This window comes from Carcharhinus amblyrhynchos, chromosome 15 (genome assembly GCF_965287045.1).
Source record: "Carcharhinus amblyrhynchos chromosome 15, sCarAmb.v2.hapA, whole genome shotgun sequence".
In the NCBI taxonomy this organism is placed as follows: Eukaryota; Metazoa; Chordata; class Chondrichthyes; order Carcharhiniformes; family Carcharhinidae; genus Carcharhinus; species Carcharhinus amblyrhynchos.
The window spans coordinates 41,372,992-41,391,360 of record NC_137338.1 but is presented as its reverse complement, the minus strand read 5'-3'; the positions used below and the strand labels follow the sequence as shown (position 1 = coordinate 41,391,360).

Below are 18,369 nucleotides of genomic sequence, written 5' to 3'. Positions count from 1 at the left end.
TGGTGTTGCAGTTATAGTTAGGGTGTAGAGAAAAACAACTTAATGCAAAGTAAGTCCATTCAAAAGTCTGACGGCAGCAGGAAAGAAACTGTTCTTGACTCGGTTGGTATGTGACCTCAGACTTTTGTATCTTTTTCCCGATGGAAGAAAGAATGTCCAGGGTGTGTGGGGTCCTTAACTTTGCTGGCAACTTTGCCGAGGCAGCGGCACATGTACACCAAGCCAATGGATGGGAGGCTGGTTTGTGTGATGGATTGGGCTATATTCATGACCTTTTGTAGTTCTTTGTGGTCTTGGGCAGAGCAGGAGCTATACAAGCTGTGATAGAACCAGAAAGAATGCTTTCTATGGTGCATCTGTAAAAGTTGGTGAGAGGCGTAGCTGATATGCCAAGTTTTCTTAGCCTTTTCACTTTTACAAGGATTTTTCTCGTGAGACTAACAATGCATGAGTGGAAGTTCTCATTCAGGTGATCTCCACTAAATACAGTCTGGAAGTGCTTCAGCAGCATACCTTCTGGAGATGCATGTAATCACTTCTGAATTTCTGCCTGTGAGATGCCAAACGGTGACAGTTCTGCCAAGATCACTATTGCAAAATTTGTGCCACGGCAGAACTCCTCAAAGTTCTCTGCTTTAAATGCAGCAAGTTTTTTATAATTTCTGGAAGCTCCTGTTTGAAAGTATCTGAACATATTATCAACAGCAAGAAGGTTGATTTGAAAAATCCTGTAAGTTTGGTGTGAAAAGTCAAAAACAAATTGCAATTGATTCTTATACATCCATTATTTTCATTATTTGGACTGTAGGTGCTGTATCAGAATAGAACATAAATATTAGGAGGCTTACACATTGACTTCACCAGAGATTGCTATCAAGATCAAACCTTCTCCTTATTGTGTGGACATTCAATTAATTAGACTTTAAACATTCACCAATTAGATGGATTAATATTTCTGGGACCTATAGCAATTTCTCCAAGGTGCCAAACACTGTGACTGAAATCATTGAGATGGATGTTCAGAGAATGACAATAAGGAATTCCTCACTGATTTGTGGTTCTATTGACTGGATTGAGGGAGTTTTCTCTTTCCCTGGATATGGAGCATACATGTTGCATTGTGAATTGCATATATAGTGAGATGAACTATATTTGTGAACAGCCAAGTTGTCAGGCCATACCAAGCTGATGGTATGGCCTGAATTTTTTCTGTTGATACATGTTATATAGTATGCTTTTCATTGGAATTCCTAATTTCTGCTTGGGATCTATTCCTGAACCACTAGACTCTGCTCTGTACTCAATATTTTTGGCTTCTAGCCTCTCATTATGGCAGTATGGAAAATTTGAATGTTTTTCCTTAGACTTAGTGAAATCACTGAATGGTGCTTGTTACTTTTGTGATTCTTGGGCTGTGAGCTTCGCTAGCAAGGCTCTTCCCGCTCAAAAAAGACAGTAGGACTAGGGGGCACAGCCTCAAGATAAAGGGGGGGCGGTTCAGAACGGAGTTGAGGAGGAACTTCTTCACTCAAAGGGTGGTGAATCTCTGGAATTCTCTGCCCGTTGAAGTGGTGGAGGCTGCCTCGCTAAATATTTTTAAGAAGCGGGTTGATGGGTTTTTGATAAGAGAGGGGATTAAGGGTTATGGGGAGAGGGCGGGAAAGTGGAACTGAGCCACGACAGATCAGCCATGATCTTATTGAATGGCGGGGCAGGCTCGAAGGGCCAGATGGCCTACTCCTGCTCCTATTTCTTATGTTCTTATGTTCTTATGTACTTGTTAGCCAGCCTTAACTGTCCCTCAGAGTAGTGGTGAATAATCCATCTGGCGTAAGTGCATCAACAGTTAGGAAGGGAATTCCAGGTTTTTGATCTAGCAACAGTGAAGGAATGGTGACACTGTTCCAAGTGAGAGTAGCGTGTGACTTGGATGGAAATTTGTAGGTGATGGTGTCCCTATGTCTGTGCTAAGTGGTTGAAGTCACTGGTTTGGGAGATGTGTCAAAGGAGGCTTGACAAGTTAGAAATGTACATAGAAAATAAAAGCAGGAGTGGGCCACCTGGCCCTTCAAGCCTGCTCTGCCAATCATTATGATCATGGCTAATCATGTTCAATACCTTTATCCTGCCTCTTTTCTCCCCCACACCCTCCCCCCACCATTTTTCTTGATCCCATTAACCCCAAGAGCTATATCTAATTCCTTCTTGAAATCACACTACGCTTGGGCCCAAACTACTATCTGTGGCAGTGAATTTTACAGATTCACCATTCTCTGGGTGAAGAAATTTCTCCTCATCTCAGTCCTAAAAGGTTTACCCCTTATCATCAAACTATGACCCCTAGTTCTGGACCCCACCTTCAGGAACATTCTTTCTGAATCTGTCCTATCAAATCCTGTTAGAATTTTATAAGTTTCTATGAGATCCCCCTATCTCTTCTAAACTACACTGAATATAATCTGAACCAACTTAATCTCTCATATGGCAGACTTACCATCCCAGGATTCAGCCTGGTAAACCTTTGCTGTACTCCCTCTCTAGCATGAACAACCTTCCTCACTGCACACTCCAGATGTGGTGCCACCAACATCCTATACAGTTGCAGTAAAACATCCCTATTCCTATAAATCAAATCCTCTCACTGTGAAGGCCAACATATCATTTGCCACCTTTACTGCCAGCTGTACCTACACATTTACTTTCAACGACTGATGCGGATACAAAGGTCTTGCTGAGTATCCACCTCTCTCAATTTACACCCATAATAATCTGTCTTCCTATTTTTGCACCAAATTGGATGATCTCACATTTATCCATGTTATACAGCATATGCCCACTCACTCAGTCCAAATCATGCTGAAGCATCTCTGCATCCTCCTCACAGTTCAACCTCTCACCCAACTTTGTATCATTTGCAAAATTGTTTCCTGGTCCAAATTATTAAAGTATAATATGAACGATTGGCACCCTAATATAGATCCCCGCAGTATCCCACTAGTCACTGCCTGCCAATCGGAAAAAGGCCCATTTATTCCAACCCTTTGCTTCCTGCTAACCAACTTGCTATCCATCACACGACACTACTATCAATTCCACACACTTTGATTTTACATAGTAATCAGTTGTGAGACTGTGCAACCTAGTCAAAAGCCATTTGAAAGTCTAAATCTACCCATTCTCCCTTGTCAACTCTACTGGCTAAATCCTTAAAGAATTCCAGTTGATTTGTCACTCATGATCTCCCTTTTGAAAATCCATGCCAACTTTGTCTGATTCTACCACTGTTTTCCAAATGCTGTGCTATGAATTTCTTGATAATGGAATCTAGCAACTTCCCCAGTACTGATGTTAGGTTCACTGGTGTATAGTTCCCTGTATTCTTTCAACTTCCTTTTTGAATAGTGGGTTTATGTTAGCAATAGTAGCTACAGTGCACCTTGTAGGTGGTACACACTGCTGCGACTGTGTGTTAGTGGTGGAGGAAGTGAATATTTAAATTGGTGAAATGGGGTGCCAATCAAAAGGGTTACTTTGTCCTGGATGGTGTCAAGTTCTTTGAATTATTGAAGCCATACTCATCTAAGCAAATAAAAGTATTGCATCATAATCTTGATTTGTGCATTGTAGATGGATAGGTTTTGGCAAGGCTAGGGAGAGAAATCCAGTGCTTCTCCTATTTCCAAGCCCTTTATTCCTCCTGCCCCTCACATCCTGCAGGTGCCCAGAATTGGGAACCACAGCCACCATTGGGTTGAATTGTTTTATATAGATTTAGTAAATATGCTTCATTTTTGTATTCTATGCATCTATTTTTAGAGCCCATTTGAAAATTCATGTTCCACTATGATGCACTTTGGAGTCGTGGCTTTGCTGGACAGTTGCACACAACTTGGATATTCATGTTATGTAACCACTCTGCTTCTTTGAACCTGACAGCAACATCCAAAAGACTTGAACCTCAAACACAGCAAACACCAATCCAACGTGCAAATCAAAATATCTTGAACTGACTGTGACATACTCTGCTGGCACATTACTCCCGATTTCATTTCCAAGTTTAAAAATGGCAAAAAACCTTCCAGTAAATTATCACCACCAATCTACCTGTGGATAATGTGGGCTTTCTTAACAGAAACATTACACTTTGCCATGAGGTGATAAACATTTTCTCACTTTCAATCGAAAGTAACCACACTTACAAATGCCCACCATGGAGCATTCTGTAGGAGACCAAAGTACTGCAGCTTGAGGAAGTCTGAAATATAACTAGAAAATGCTGGAAAAAACCTGCAGGCCAGTCAGTGTCTGTGGAGATTTTGATGAAGGGTCACTGGTCTTTGTTTCCCTTTGAGCAGGTACCACCAGACAAGCTGAACATTTGGGGGAAAAATTAACCCCTTTAGCAGCCTGTTTAAAAAAAACCAGATTCTTGTGACCTCCTTCTTCCCCTCCAGCAAGAAACCCAGCAGCAGTGGCCTGTGATCTGGTTTGGCACAACCATTAACTATGTAGAAAACACCAACAACATTAATGTCAAAGCAATAAATTGACACTTCTGCTTAAAAAAAGGACAACAAAAAAAAAACAAACAGCGGAGTAAACTAATAAAACAGTTTATTTTGCTTAAGAAACAGAGCTGAAGAGAGAGACTAGACCCTGAGTCCTGACCTAGGGAAGGGGGAAGTAGAGAGAGGCCAAGGTCATGGATAGGGCGTACCTAACACCAGCCTTACATTCATCTCTGATGATGCGTCCCCCCAACCTCTCATAGCAAAAGTTTGTTGCCTTTCCATATGGAGTTTCCTCCTCCTCCCAGTTCAGTGTATGGATAGGTTTTATGGGAGGGTGTGTAAGTGCATTTGAGCATGCACTTTGGATGTTTGGACATTCATATCAGTGAGGTAAGTTTTGGAATGACTGAAGGTGGTGAGCCATGCTTCCTCGCAGTCCTGTCTAATGCTCCAGTTGCCCTGGGGACTCCTTTGCTTTTTTCATGGGATGTGGGTATCATTGGCAAGGCCAGCATTTGTTGTGCACCCCTGACTGCCTTTGGAACTGAGTGGCTTGCTAGACCATTTCAGGATAATTAAATCGACTATATTGCTGTTGATCAGGAGTCGCACATTGGCCAGACCAGGTGATGATGACAGATTTCATTTTCTGAAGAACTTGAGTGAAGAAGATGGGATTTCCTGACAATTGACAGTAGTTTCATGTTCACTATTATGGTGACGAGCTTTTTTTTTAAAATGAATTTAAATCCCACTAGCTGCCATGATGGGATTTGAAACCTCATCCCAAAGCACTAGTCTTAGCTCTGGTTTACTAGCCCAGTGACATTTACCATAAAAGTGTCATCGTCCTCCTAAAATGGTAGGTCTTTAGCAGGTTGGTACCTCCACGGAAGGGCGAGAGTGTGACCAAGGGCAAATTACAGAACTCAGAATGCACCCTGGCTGTTGAGACAAATGGCTGCATGGTCCCAGGCTCTTGGGAGTTTACCCCAGTAAGTTTTCTCGCTTCCTCAGTCTGAAAATTTGTGTACATTTAACATTTGAAAGCTATGAAGATTGGGCCAGGTGTTTACCTATAGATTTCTCTCTAGGCAGTGTCACCAATTCATGCCATAAATTGCATTTCTTTCCTGAAGTAAACTTTGTGTCTGACACTCTGCTGACCCAAGTTCTCTAATGAGCAGGTTTCTGACAGCTTAATTTATTTTTTAAAGCCAATTACATTTGGTGTTCAGATACTGCATTTTTTAAAACACACAACCTGGTAACAATAGGGGTTTAGCTCTGGTTTTTGTGCCTGAACTGAGAAGTATTAACAATGTCTTGCATTCTGAATATTATAAATGCCCAGTGATTGGCATTTTTGATGAACCAGCATCACCCATTCCTCAAGTATGCCAGAGAACAAAACATTTTCCCTAACAATAATATAGCTAACTGAAGTTGCTAATAAATTATCTTTGAATCTAAGTCCTAACAAAGAATACGAAAACAGTCCTGTTTGGAAGCAGAACTGCTCTAATGCTATCACAACAAAAAAAAACAACTTTAGGTACCATTTGTGATTATTCAAGTGTGGATTTATCTCTGGAAAGGGCAAGGAGGCGAGTTCTAAGCCTTCCTCAGATGGAACAGGGGATTAAACCTTGCACTATGGTATGTTTCTGAACCATACTCTAGCCATATAGCCGACTGAGTTAATCAACCCCACCAGAAAAATAGTAATTGGATCTTTATCAACTAGATTATAGCAGGATCAGTTGAGCATTTTCTCGTAAAGCCTCACAGTGAAATAGATGCAATATGTAACCTTATTCAAAACAATTGAACTATATTAGTGGGTACAAATCATACAGTTTTGATGAAAATTTTTTTTGATAAGTGTATACACACCAAATTCAAAAAAGGAAGAGAGTGAGTTGGTTTCTTAGAAGCCATTAAAGTCTATAAAAACATAAATTGAATCTTTTGTTCGACAGAGACTCGCAATGCAATCTCTAATCACTAATGCAGCATCTGTGTTTTCAGAAGAGATTATGTGCACAAACACAGCACATCGTTGATATTACTTTTGGACCCCATCAGAATGTGTATCGGTCTATAATACGGTAGTAGTGGAGCAAGTGATAAGTCTTCACAAACCATGACATCAGGCGTTTAAAATTGGCCAAATCAAATTTATAGTAAAGCTGGTTTGCTGTTCATGAAGTCTTATTCGCAAAAAAATTTTAAAAATTACGATCCCTTTTAGTGTCTTTTGTTTTCATTTGATAGTTCTGGTGAATGTTTTGGGATCAGTTTTTCAATGAATGTATACATGTATCCATAACAGCCATTCTTAAAGCCTTCTTACATCAGATCACTAATTTAGTGCTGTTAAGTCACAGAATAAGCAGTTGTGTTGTCAGAATGCATTTGCTCCAATTTATCTTATTTTCTTTATTGTTACCATCCCAGTTAATTTACTATTGGAGAGGATGCCCCAAAATGGAGCTCTGACACAAAAGGTCGTAACTTTTCTGCTCTTAGAAAATGTGACTGAGTACAGTCACTTTACATTTAGCTTTTAACAACAAAAAAACTATTAAACAATGTTTGACTATAATACAATACTCCATCATTCCCACTTATCTTTACAAATATACATAGGTTACAAAATATATCTGGTGGGATGATGATCTCAGAAAATATACTGCCTGTAATTCAATCTGCAGGTGTGAGCAGAGCCCTTTGAAGTCCTCTGACAGAGGAGATGTCAGTTTCACTGAGGGAAGGGTCTGCTTCTCAACAGCTGTTCACACAGCTTTTACCTGAAGTCTCTGAGCCTTCCAGAAAGCTGAAACCTTTGAAACCCTCTCTATTCCAATGATAACCTTTGATCTTTTTCATTTTCATTGTGCAGTGCTTTGAAATTGGCTTTCATTTGCAGCTTAATAGATTTCTAGCCAACCGCCAATCAGCACTGTTTATTTACATTTCCTTCATGGCTGTATGCATCTCAAGTATCCTCATTGTTCCTAACTGCAATGTTGACACAGACTCTCAGCCGGATTAACAGTAGTGGTTTCTGCCCTGACTCCAAAAAATTTCTAAGCGTGGATAAATTGCAAATGGAATCACCAATCCTCCCAGCAGGAATCTTATTGGTTTTCCCACTGGGGACAACACTTAGAAATATTTTGGAAAAATTCTGCCTACAACTTCCAAGTATGACCTACGACATGCAGATGTGAAATATCACCACTTCAGGTGTTTTTTGGGGATTTATTTCATGTCCGAATCCTAATTAGGATCATTAACCAGACCTTTGGCAAATGAAATACCAGCCCTAAGTATTGGCAACTTTTATATATTTGAGGTGAAAATCCAGCAATTTCCTGAAACCCATAGGGAGATTGAAGGTGCTTCTGCGAGGCTAACAGAATCTCTACGTATGTCAGGAACGGCAAGCGTTGTGAATTTGTCATTATTTTTCTAGCAGTCTTTGGTTATTTCCCTGGTTGTACAAGATTGAACTAAATCAAGTTGTGTTGTTGTCACAACTCTGGGCTTTTGCTAGCAAGCCTCAAAGTTTAGTATTGTCTTGGATAAAAGACTTGACTGGCTTCAAAGGATAAAAGGGATTGATTGAATCCCTTTAATAACACTGTAACCTGGCCATACAAACACGGCGATAAATTGCCAGTCCGCTGTCTGCCATTGGAGGCTAGAAACTTATTGATCAGTGAAAACTCATGTACGTCTTAAGTATTTGTGTAACTTGAGTGTTTCTAATCGAGTACAATTTTGTGCTTTGTTTGTGCCTGAGAAACAATATCAAAGTCCTATCACCTAATGAAATCGGCATGACTGATATTTTTGCCACTGTCTGCTTTTTGCTTTAATACATCAGCTAAAAAGTTTGCATCTTAAGTTGTACGTGTTGATAGATGCATTAGCCCATTATCCCAGGATGTGAAGAACATGAGAGCTTGTGTTACATCAATAAGTGGTTGAGATGCTAAATGAATTCCATCCAAGCTGTCCATTGAACATGCAGTATCCAAAGAGCAGAGGGATTCTTCTATTGTAAAACACTTATCTCTCAACCAACGTCACCAAAACAGATAATATAGTTATTTATCTCCGTTGTTGTATCCAAACTGTCAGCCATGTTTGCCTGCATTACAACAGTGATTGGCAATTGAATGTTTTTTAACAGCAGTGAAGCACTTTGGGATAGCTGATCATGTGAAACTTTAGACGGGGTTTTCTGCAGAACCTGTTGCATGCTTTGTGGTGACAGGAGACAGCCCACAATTAGCTGGTGGCAAAATCCTCTGATCCCACCATGTTCAATGGGGCTTCCAGTTGAATGCACCCCTCAGCACCATGAAACCCATGGCAGGGATGCACCATTGGCAGGACCGGAAGATCCCACTAGTGTGTGAACGGCCAGAAAGTTCTGGCCATATGCTGTTAGAGGCAGCATGATGGTACACTAATTAACATCGGTGCTTCACAGTGCCAGGGACCCAGATTCGATTCCAGCCCTGGGGGACCGTCTGTGTGAAGTTTGCACATTCTCCCCGACTCTACATTGGCTTCCTCTGGGTGTTCTGGTTTCCTCCCACAGTCCAAAGATGTGCTGGTCAGGTGGATTGGCCATTCACATTGCCCCTTGGTATCCCAAGATGTGTAATTTAAGGGCATTAGTCATGGGAGAAATGTAGAGTTCAGGAAATAGGGTGGGGGGAGAGGGCCTGTGTAAGATGCTCTGTCAGAAAGCTGGTGCAGACTCAATGGGCCAAATGATGACCTTCTGCACTGTAGGAATTCTAGGATTCTATGATTATGTAGATGAAGTTCCATTTCTGTTCAGGTAGGTTAGTGAAGGTGGCAGGATGAAATGCGACCTGGGAATCATTTAATGGAAGTGTCTGTAACATTATTATGTTTGAAAAATCTGTATTTGGTTTATGAGATTACTATGTTTTGGATTTAGCTTTAAATGTAGGACACATGAAAGGGGTCATGTGATGTGTTGTGGAATCTGCCTGACAGTAAGCTTGAGCGGTTAATTGTTAGGGAACAGAGGAACGACATTGTTTTATCAAGAGGAAAGGAGATACAAAATATTTATACCTTGGAGATAGTACCAGGAAGTACAGAGTATACCACAGTTCCACCTTGAATCTCCCCAAAGTATTAGAAAAGTGTTATAACTATTAAGTTGTTAACATTGTGCTGGTGGCCGGGACACAGGTTCAATTCCCTGCTTGGGTTACTGTCTGTGTGGACTTTGCACCTTCTCCCTGTGTCTGCATGGGTTTCCTTCAGGTGCTCTGGTTTCCTCCCACAGTCCAAAAGTTGTGCTGGTTAGGTGCATTGGCCATGCTAAATTCTCCCTCAGTGCACCCGAACAGGAGTCGGAGTGTGGCGACTAGGGAATTTTCACAGCAACTTCATAGCAGTGGTGCTATAAGCCTACTTGTGACAAATAAACTTGTAACTTTTATTCCCTCAGCCCTGAAATGAAAGGGAGTTGGAATCAAAGATAACTGGTGAGGAATTTTATTTGGATCTGAATCTAATGTGTTACTACATGGAAAGGGTGGAGGGAGGCACTTTGAGATCCAGCAACAGGCTTCCCTTTAAACCCAGGCATATTACCAACAACACTTGCAATTTTGTTTTGTGTGGACTGCTGGTAATTGAGAAATAGCAAGAAATAGAATCAACCAGACCTCCACTTTAAGCAGAGAAAAGGCTGCTTCTGTTGCTCATCACATAATGTGGGTGTGAGCTTTCACTTAGATTTTAAGCAGTTAAAAGACATTGAAAGATTTGCCTTTAAGAGTTTCTATTAAAAAATGAACCAACCCATGGGAATGTTGGAGCAATTTTGAACTGTTTGGTATAAAAACTGAGTGTTGTGTGACAAGTAGCAAGGAACCACTTATTTTTATAGTTTATATGTTGCCTACAGAGAAAAAAGGTTTTTGTCAATAATGTTTTATTCATTTAATACAATAAGTTGTAAAAATGTAAAAAAAAATTTTCAACTAATAACTAGAAGTTTGAATTTCTCTTTAAAAGTTATAGGTCTCCACAGAGATCATAACAAAATATAATAGTGAAAGATAATATATCCTCCAATAAAAACATTGAATGTTTAAAGAGCTTTTTAAAGCTGGTTCCTTAAAGTTCAAAGTTTGTTTGGACATGGTTTTCATGACAGAGTGAATAGGGACAAAAGACAACATCAGGAAGATGTGGTGGTGGTGGGGGGTGGGGGGGGGGGGGGTGGTTGGTGCCGGGAGGATATTTATTGTCTGATATTATTGCTGAAGAAATTTCCTTATTACAAAATCACACCCAGTTGAATACCATCCCTCGCCCACACTCCACATCCTGATAATTGGAACTCTCGAACTGACTGATTCCTAACCTGATCTGACCTCGGGGCTCAGGTTTTCCTCTGACATTTACAAAAACCAGTGACTAGGCCTCAACACTTGAATCTGGTGGTGATGGGATAGGGGAATGACTTCATCAAGTAAAGTTTCAACAAGAGCTATTAATTCACCGTAAGAGTAAGACTGAGTAAAATATTTTATAGTCATATGACAACCGAGAAAGATCTTAAACAAGCTTTCTAAGTTGATGGTGAAATGTCTTTTCGGACAGTTCGGGGGGACGCAGGAAGCAGATTTGTTGGGTTGCGGATGGGGGAGGCTGGTGGGTGTAGGGAATAGATTTAGCTAATTTGATTCCTTTCAACTACATCAGTGTTGAACACTTTTGACTCTGAATCTCTAATAAAGAATGCTTGTTGACTGGCAGTCACCTTTATCGAGCGGCTTCAACAATGTGACTGAAAAATTTGGTGCCTGGAGCGTGATGATGGCAGGTGCTCTAACGATTTGTTTTTGTGGACCTAATGTCTAATGAAGGGTTTGGATTAGATTTTTGAAGCACCAGGATGCTTTTTGTAATGACTGGTCTTTCCTCCAGAGGCCTCATTTTCTGTTTGTAAGTCCTGCTTTATCTGTCCAATGCTGTTAGAGTGAAGAGGAAAAGACTTGGCCTCATGTATTTGAATTAGAAGGTTGTGCAGTCAAGGCCTGCAGCAGGGCTTGAGCACGTAATCTAGGCTGACACTTTGACAAGACAGCACTCCTTTAGTACTGCACTAGAGACATTAAGCTGAGGCCCTGTCTGTCTGTTCAAGATGGAAGGAAAACATTTTTATAAAGAAGAGTTCTGGATTCTCCATCTGGCCTGCAAACATTTATCCTAATCACCAAAACAGATTGAGGTTATTGGAAATGTTTTTTTAAAAATTCAGAAAATGCTCAAAACATTCAGCAAATCAGGCACCATCTATGAACAAACAGGATTGACAGTTCGAATCATTAGTTGGTCACTCGTTTTGTGCTATTAAGTTGACCATGCTATCTACAAACCAGCTGCTATGTTTGCCTACAAAATAATATAGTTACCGCTTAAAAACTAATCCATTTTGAGATGTCCTGAGGATATAAAGGTGTTCTAAAATGAGATATGTTTTCTCTGAAAACTTAGAAGTGTTGGGATAGAATTGACTTGGAGCCAGTGACCAGGTATCATAACCATTAGGATTCATTTCAAGATCTTTTGAGATATTACAGAATGTTGTGATTGACTTCTTGAAAAAGAACAAAGTCTGGCTGATCATTTGGAATCAGTCGGAAGTCTCACAATGTCAGGTTAAAGTCCAACAGGTTTATTTGGTAGTAAAAGCCACTAGCTTTCGGAGCGCTGCTCCTTTGTCAGGTAAATGGCAGTTCTGTTCACAAACAAGGCATATAAAGAACAAACTCAATTTACAACATAATGGTTGGAACATGAGTCTTTACAGGTAATCAACTCTTAAAGGTACAGACAATATGAGTGGAGAGAGGGTTAAGCACAAGTTAAAGAGATGTATATTGTCTCCAGCCAGGACAATTAGTGAGAATTTGCAAGCCCAGCAAGTCGTGGGGGTTACAGATAGTGTGACATGAACCAAGATCCCGGTTGAGACCATCCTCATGCACGGAACTTGGCTATCAGTCTCTGCTCAACAACTCTGCTTTGTGTATTGTGAAGGCTGCCTTGGAGAACACCTACCCGTGATCTTCTCTTTTAATCTGTGCTTAACCCTCCCTCCACTCATATTGTCTGTACCTTTAAGACTTGATTACCTGTAAAGACTCACATTCCAACCATTATTTTGTAAATTGAGTTTGTTCTTTATATGCCCTGTTTGTGAGCAGAACTCCCACTTACCTGGCGAAGGAGTAGTGCTCTGAAAGCTAGTAGCTTTTGCTACCAAATAAACCTGTTGGACTTTAACCTGGTGTTGTGAGACTTCTTATTGTGTTTACCCCAGTCCAATGCCGGCATCACCACATCATGATCACTCGGAGTCAGAAAAGGTTACAGAGCTGCTCGAAATGTACTAACCAGTTCACATGGCATCTGAAATGGCAAGTAATTCCTGGGGGATGGAGACCACTGATTACAAGCAAGGCAGCAACATATCCTAGTGCAAGACCTGTTTATTTTGGACCACCAACTGTCTCAGAAATTAATAAGTGGGTCAAATCACCTAGAATATCAAGTACTTGAATCAAAAGAATGGTATAGTATGAGGATGAACATTTTGGTTTGAAATCCAAATTTGTGAGGGACTGGAACCAGAGGAGTTCTGATTGTAATGTACTATTACATGTGTAGTGAAAAAATTTACTCAAGGTAACTAATAATATTCCTCTTGCTGAAGGAGTAGGGCATACACAGGACAGCAGCCTCGCCAACAGCATGTGAGTAAACCTGTGGACCTAACAAAATGATAACATCTTTTGAAAGAGGAGGGAACATAGAATCTTTAGTTGCCATGTGTAATGTGAACCAGTCAGGAAAAGTGTATACGCAACAACTGTAAGCTGTAAATCAATGCGAATGAATGGATGCTTCCATTGCTTTGACAAATGAGTGTTCAACAAGGAGACGAATTGTTCACATCCTAAATTGATGCGGTCTCCGAAGTGATGAGCCAAAACTCTTGACTGTGTGTGAAGTTGGGGTTGGAGAGGTGGGTGAAGCCATCGGCTTTGCAGCGTCCTGTAATGACCTGATTCACAACATGTTGAAGTTGCTTGATGACTGAGTCTTCTCCATTTGGATATATCCATGAGAGTTTATTTAAGTTTGGTACAGGTTCAAAGATAGAGGTGACAGGTTTTGCATCGGTGGACACTAACATTTTGGTGAATGCATTGCTAAAATGTAACTGGGTTCCCAGAAAAGATTTTGTACTCCAATTATTTCACTTGGCTGTTTTCTATGCTAAGAATGGAATCAATTTCTGGGTATTGCTAGCAGCAAATGTGAATAATTACACAACTCCTCACAACTTACAAATTGCGAATAAATGTCCAGATTTTATTTGACTGCAGATTGTGCCCAAAGTATTCAAATAACCTAATATTTTCTCCTTTTTATGCATGCTAATGCTTGCATTGAGTTTATGGCATTATGATTATCACAAATCACACTACTGAGTCAAATGGATTTCAATTGTCTTATTGTATTTTCAATCACACCTCAATATTAAACTGTGTTCCATCAAAATACAATCAAATCTTGGTCCTAATGGTTGAAAGTATGAAAATTAAAACATGTCAGACTTCCTTTGTTCCACAGATCATTGAACTCTGAAAGAAACATAAATTTCATGCTTTTGGGCATACTTAAATTGGGAAGTAACATATGATAAATTTCAAACAGCAATAGCATTTGGTGGAAAAATCATAATGCTTGAGGTAAGATATTTTTAATTAACTTGGCAAGAAAACGGGAGCCAAAGAAGAGTTTCAGATAGGAGAGAAAGCTGGTAATGATAGGAATAAAAGTAGTAAGTGAAATTAGAAGCAGCAGAAACAAAGGCCAGCATGAAATAGGGTCAAAAGACAGAAAAAAATGTTACAGTAATTTCAATTTTGCCTCTATCTGAACACATGCAGCATTTGCAAAAGAAAGGTAGATTAATTGATGGCACCAATAAAAGTATACAGGTATGATGGTGTTGCTGTTATGGAGATCTGGCTGCAGGGTGACCAAAACTAGGAACTGAATGTTTTAAGGGTATGCAATATTTAGGAAGCTTAAAAAGGAAAAGGAGGTGGGGAATTTCTGTTAATAAAGGATGAAATAAGTAAATTATTGAGAGGATTGGAAGATCAAGATGGAGAATCAGTTGGATGGAGCCAAGAAACAGCAAGCGCAGCAAAAATTAGTGGGAATGAGTTATCAGCCATGAAACAGCAGTGACACACAATAAATCAGTAAATTAGAGGTAATGAAGAAAATAGTAATCACAGGTGACTTCAATCTACATATGGAGGGAATGTTCCCAAACATCAGGAAAGACTGATAAAAGTCAGGAAAAACAATGTTGAAGCCATCAGCACCAGCTGCAGCTTGTTCTGCATTATTCTTCAGAACATAGTCTAAGAAACTTAAAGGGGCAGTGCTACAACATTACCTGGTTAGTGCCTGGGGGGGCATTATGTTCTCCCTCCCCATCCCTCTGAGTGATGCACTCACCTGAGTTCATCTGAGAGATTTATCCACCAGGTGCATGTCTTGGGAAACCAGTAGTAATTCACATGGTCTGCCTTCACACTAATGTGAATAGACTTTCTCACAATGGGTGGATGATTCAAGTGTAGACACTTGATAATATGTAAATGTATGGAAATGATGTTCGCAATGTTGAATGTTAGGTGTAACATAGGGGGCATCACATTTTTGACGGTGTGAAATGCGATGTGGGCTTCTTGCCAGATTTTCTGCTCTTGTCATCAAACCCACCCGAAAAAGAGTGGAAAATCCCAGCCATTTACTGGTTCAAATTAACACCTGTGCTTTATTTTTGTTATTCATTAATGGGATGTGGACATCACTAACTTGGCCAGCATTTATTGCCCATGTCCATCTGCCAACGGAAGATTAATTCCTGCAATATATACAATAATTTTCTACATTGGAGTAGGTTATTTTAGATCTTGTATTATGTGATGAAAGTGGGCTAATTAATGATCTCTTTATAAAGGAGCCTAGAGGGAAGAGTGATCATAATATGAAGAAATAGAAATCATGTTTGCCAAACCTGTTAGAGATTTTTGAGAATGGAAAATAGATATGGGGAACCCAGTGGGTGTGGTGCATTTGGATTTTTAGAAGGCCTTTGATAAGGTCCCACATAAGAGGTTAGTAATCTAAATTAAAGCACATGGATTGGGAGTAATATACTGGCATGGATTGAGATTTGGTTAACAGGCAGAAAACAGAATAGAAATAAACAGGTCATTCCCAGATAGGCAGACTGTGACTAGTACGATACTACAAGGATCATTCCTTGGGCCCCATCCATCAAAATCAAATTAACTTTTTGAATGTCGAAACTGAATGTAATATTTTCAAGTTTTGCTGGTGACACAAAACTAAAAAGCAATGTGAATTGTAAGAAGGATGCAAAGAGGCTTCAACAACATAGCAGATGGATTATAATGTGGAAATATTTGAAGTTAACCACTTGGTAGGAAAAACAGGAAAGCAACATATTTCTTAAATGTTGAGAGATTAGGACATGTTGATGCCCAAGTGGACCTGGGTGTCCTTGTTCATGAATCATTGGAAGCTGGCATGCAGGTCCAGCAAGCAATTAGGATAGCAAATGATACATTGGCCTTTATTGCAAGGGTTTTGTTGCAATTGCATACAGCCTTCGTGGACCTCATCTGGAGTAGACCAGTTTTGGTCTCCTTATGGAGTCAATCAAGGTTCACGGCAGACTCATTCCAGGAATGTCGGGATTGTCCATTGAGAGTTAGAGGAGGCTGGACTTGTAATCTTTTTAGAGTTTCGAAGAACAAGAGGCAATGTTATTGAAGCATAGCAAATTCTTACATGACTCATAAATGTAGCTGCAGGAAGGATGTTTCCCCTGGCTGGGGAGAGTGAGAGTCTAAACCAGGGGAAACATGCTCAGAATAAGAAGTAGGCCACTTAGGACCGAGAGAAAGGGAATTGATTTTGATTGAATGATTTATTTTTGTCACATGTTATTCAGCTACAGTAAAAAGTATTGTTCCTTACATGCTATACAGACAAAATATATTCATAGAATACACAGAGGAGGAGGAGAGGGTGCAGAGTATTGTGTTACAGTCATAGCTGGGATGTAGAGAAAGATCAACTTTATCTATGGTAAGTCTATTCAAAAGACTGATGGCAACAGGGAAGAAGGTGTTCTTGAGTTAGTTGGTATGTGATCTCAGACTTCTGTATTTTTCCCAATGGAAGAGAGTATGTCTGGGGTACGTGGAGTCCTTGATTATGCTGGTTGCTTTTCTGAGGCAGCAGGAAATGTGGCTGGAGTCAATAAATGAGAGGCTAATTTGTATGACTGATTGGACTATGTTCTCAACTCTTCGTAGTTTCTTGTGGTCTTGGTCAGAGCAGGAGTCATGCCAAGCTGTGATATATCCAGAAAGGGTGCTTTCTATGGCACATCTATAAAAATTGGTGAGAGTTGTAGTGGACATGCCAAATTTCTTTAGTCTCCAGAGAAAGTAGAGGCATTGGTGCGTTTTAACTATATGGTCAGCATGGAGGTACCAGGACAGGCTGTCGGTGATCTAAATACCTAAACTTTCAATGGGAAGGTGGTGTATCTTTGAAATTTTCTGCTCCTGAGGGCTGTGGAGGATGAGTCACTGGGGGAGATTCACTAGCCGCATACACCACTGGTGGGAATCCTAATTGCCCACTGAATCGGCCGTGGGGCCTAAAATAGGATTCCTACCAGATGGCAAAATATTTCTGATTTGCCTGGTTTTGCCCCATCGGATTGAGTTCCTGTCCAAAACAGGTGGCAAGCTAATAATTATATAAAACCCTTCATTTACATCATTAGCGCATTGAATGGCCCATTCAACTACCTCCCACACCCATCATTGGCCTTCAGTGTGGGAACTGCATGGGATGGACTTTGGTGGTGGTCATGACCAGCATGGACTTGTTGTGTTGAACCCGGAGGGACAGAGTGGGGGGTGGTGGTAGAAGAGGTAAGTGAAGTTTCCTTGTGCCTCTCTTCTGCTGCCAGGCTGTAGAAAGAAGGTCCCTCAAGAGCCCTGGGGATTGGGTGGACTCAGTCTAGGGCAAGGGGTTGACCTCTGCACTCTACCCTGGGATGGGGATCTGGTGACTAGGCTGTCCCTTCTATCCCTGGGAAAGTTGTTATTGTTCAGCTTCAGAATGATGAATTCAGATGCCATCCTGGGGTAAGATATTCATCATTGTTTCTGACCTCCAAAACCTTTCAAGTTCCCTGGAAAGCTGGAATGTTTCCAAATGACTGCAGAACTCCATTCAGCAGAAGGGATTCCCCTTTTTTTCTCTAGGATGATGCAGATATGAGATGATCCCTTTTAAATCCTCTGGCTGAAAGAAGTCAGTCACTTTCATTATGGGCTTGTTTTCCCTGGAGTAGAGGAGACTGAGGGGGACATTATTGAAATTTACAAAATTATTCACTTAGCCTCATTGTTTCAACACAGCATTTATTTTACATCTCTGAGCCTTCATCAAAAGCAAAAAGCCATTGAAAACCCTTGGTTCCATTCAATTTCAGTCCAGTCCTTTTAACTATCCTTTGACAGCATAATGCTTTTTACTCAGCACGCAGTCAGTTTATTTACCTTACCTTCACACTTGAATGCATCTCATATATGCTCATTGTTCCTAACTCTGTTATTTGCACAAAACATGAACTGAAAAGCAC

The 18,369-nt window shown here is 40.4% G+C and overlaps 1 protein-coding gene across 1 annotated transcript in view; it reads left to right on the top strand.

The window, feature by feature from the left end:
- Nucleotides 1–18,369, top strand: part of epha6 (eph receptor A6) — a 635,583-nt gene that overhangs the window by 52,843 nt on the left and 564,371 nt on the right. The gene's annotated exons all lie outside the window — the stretch shown is intronic.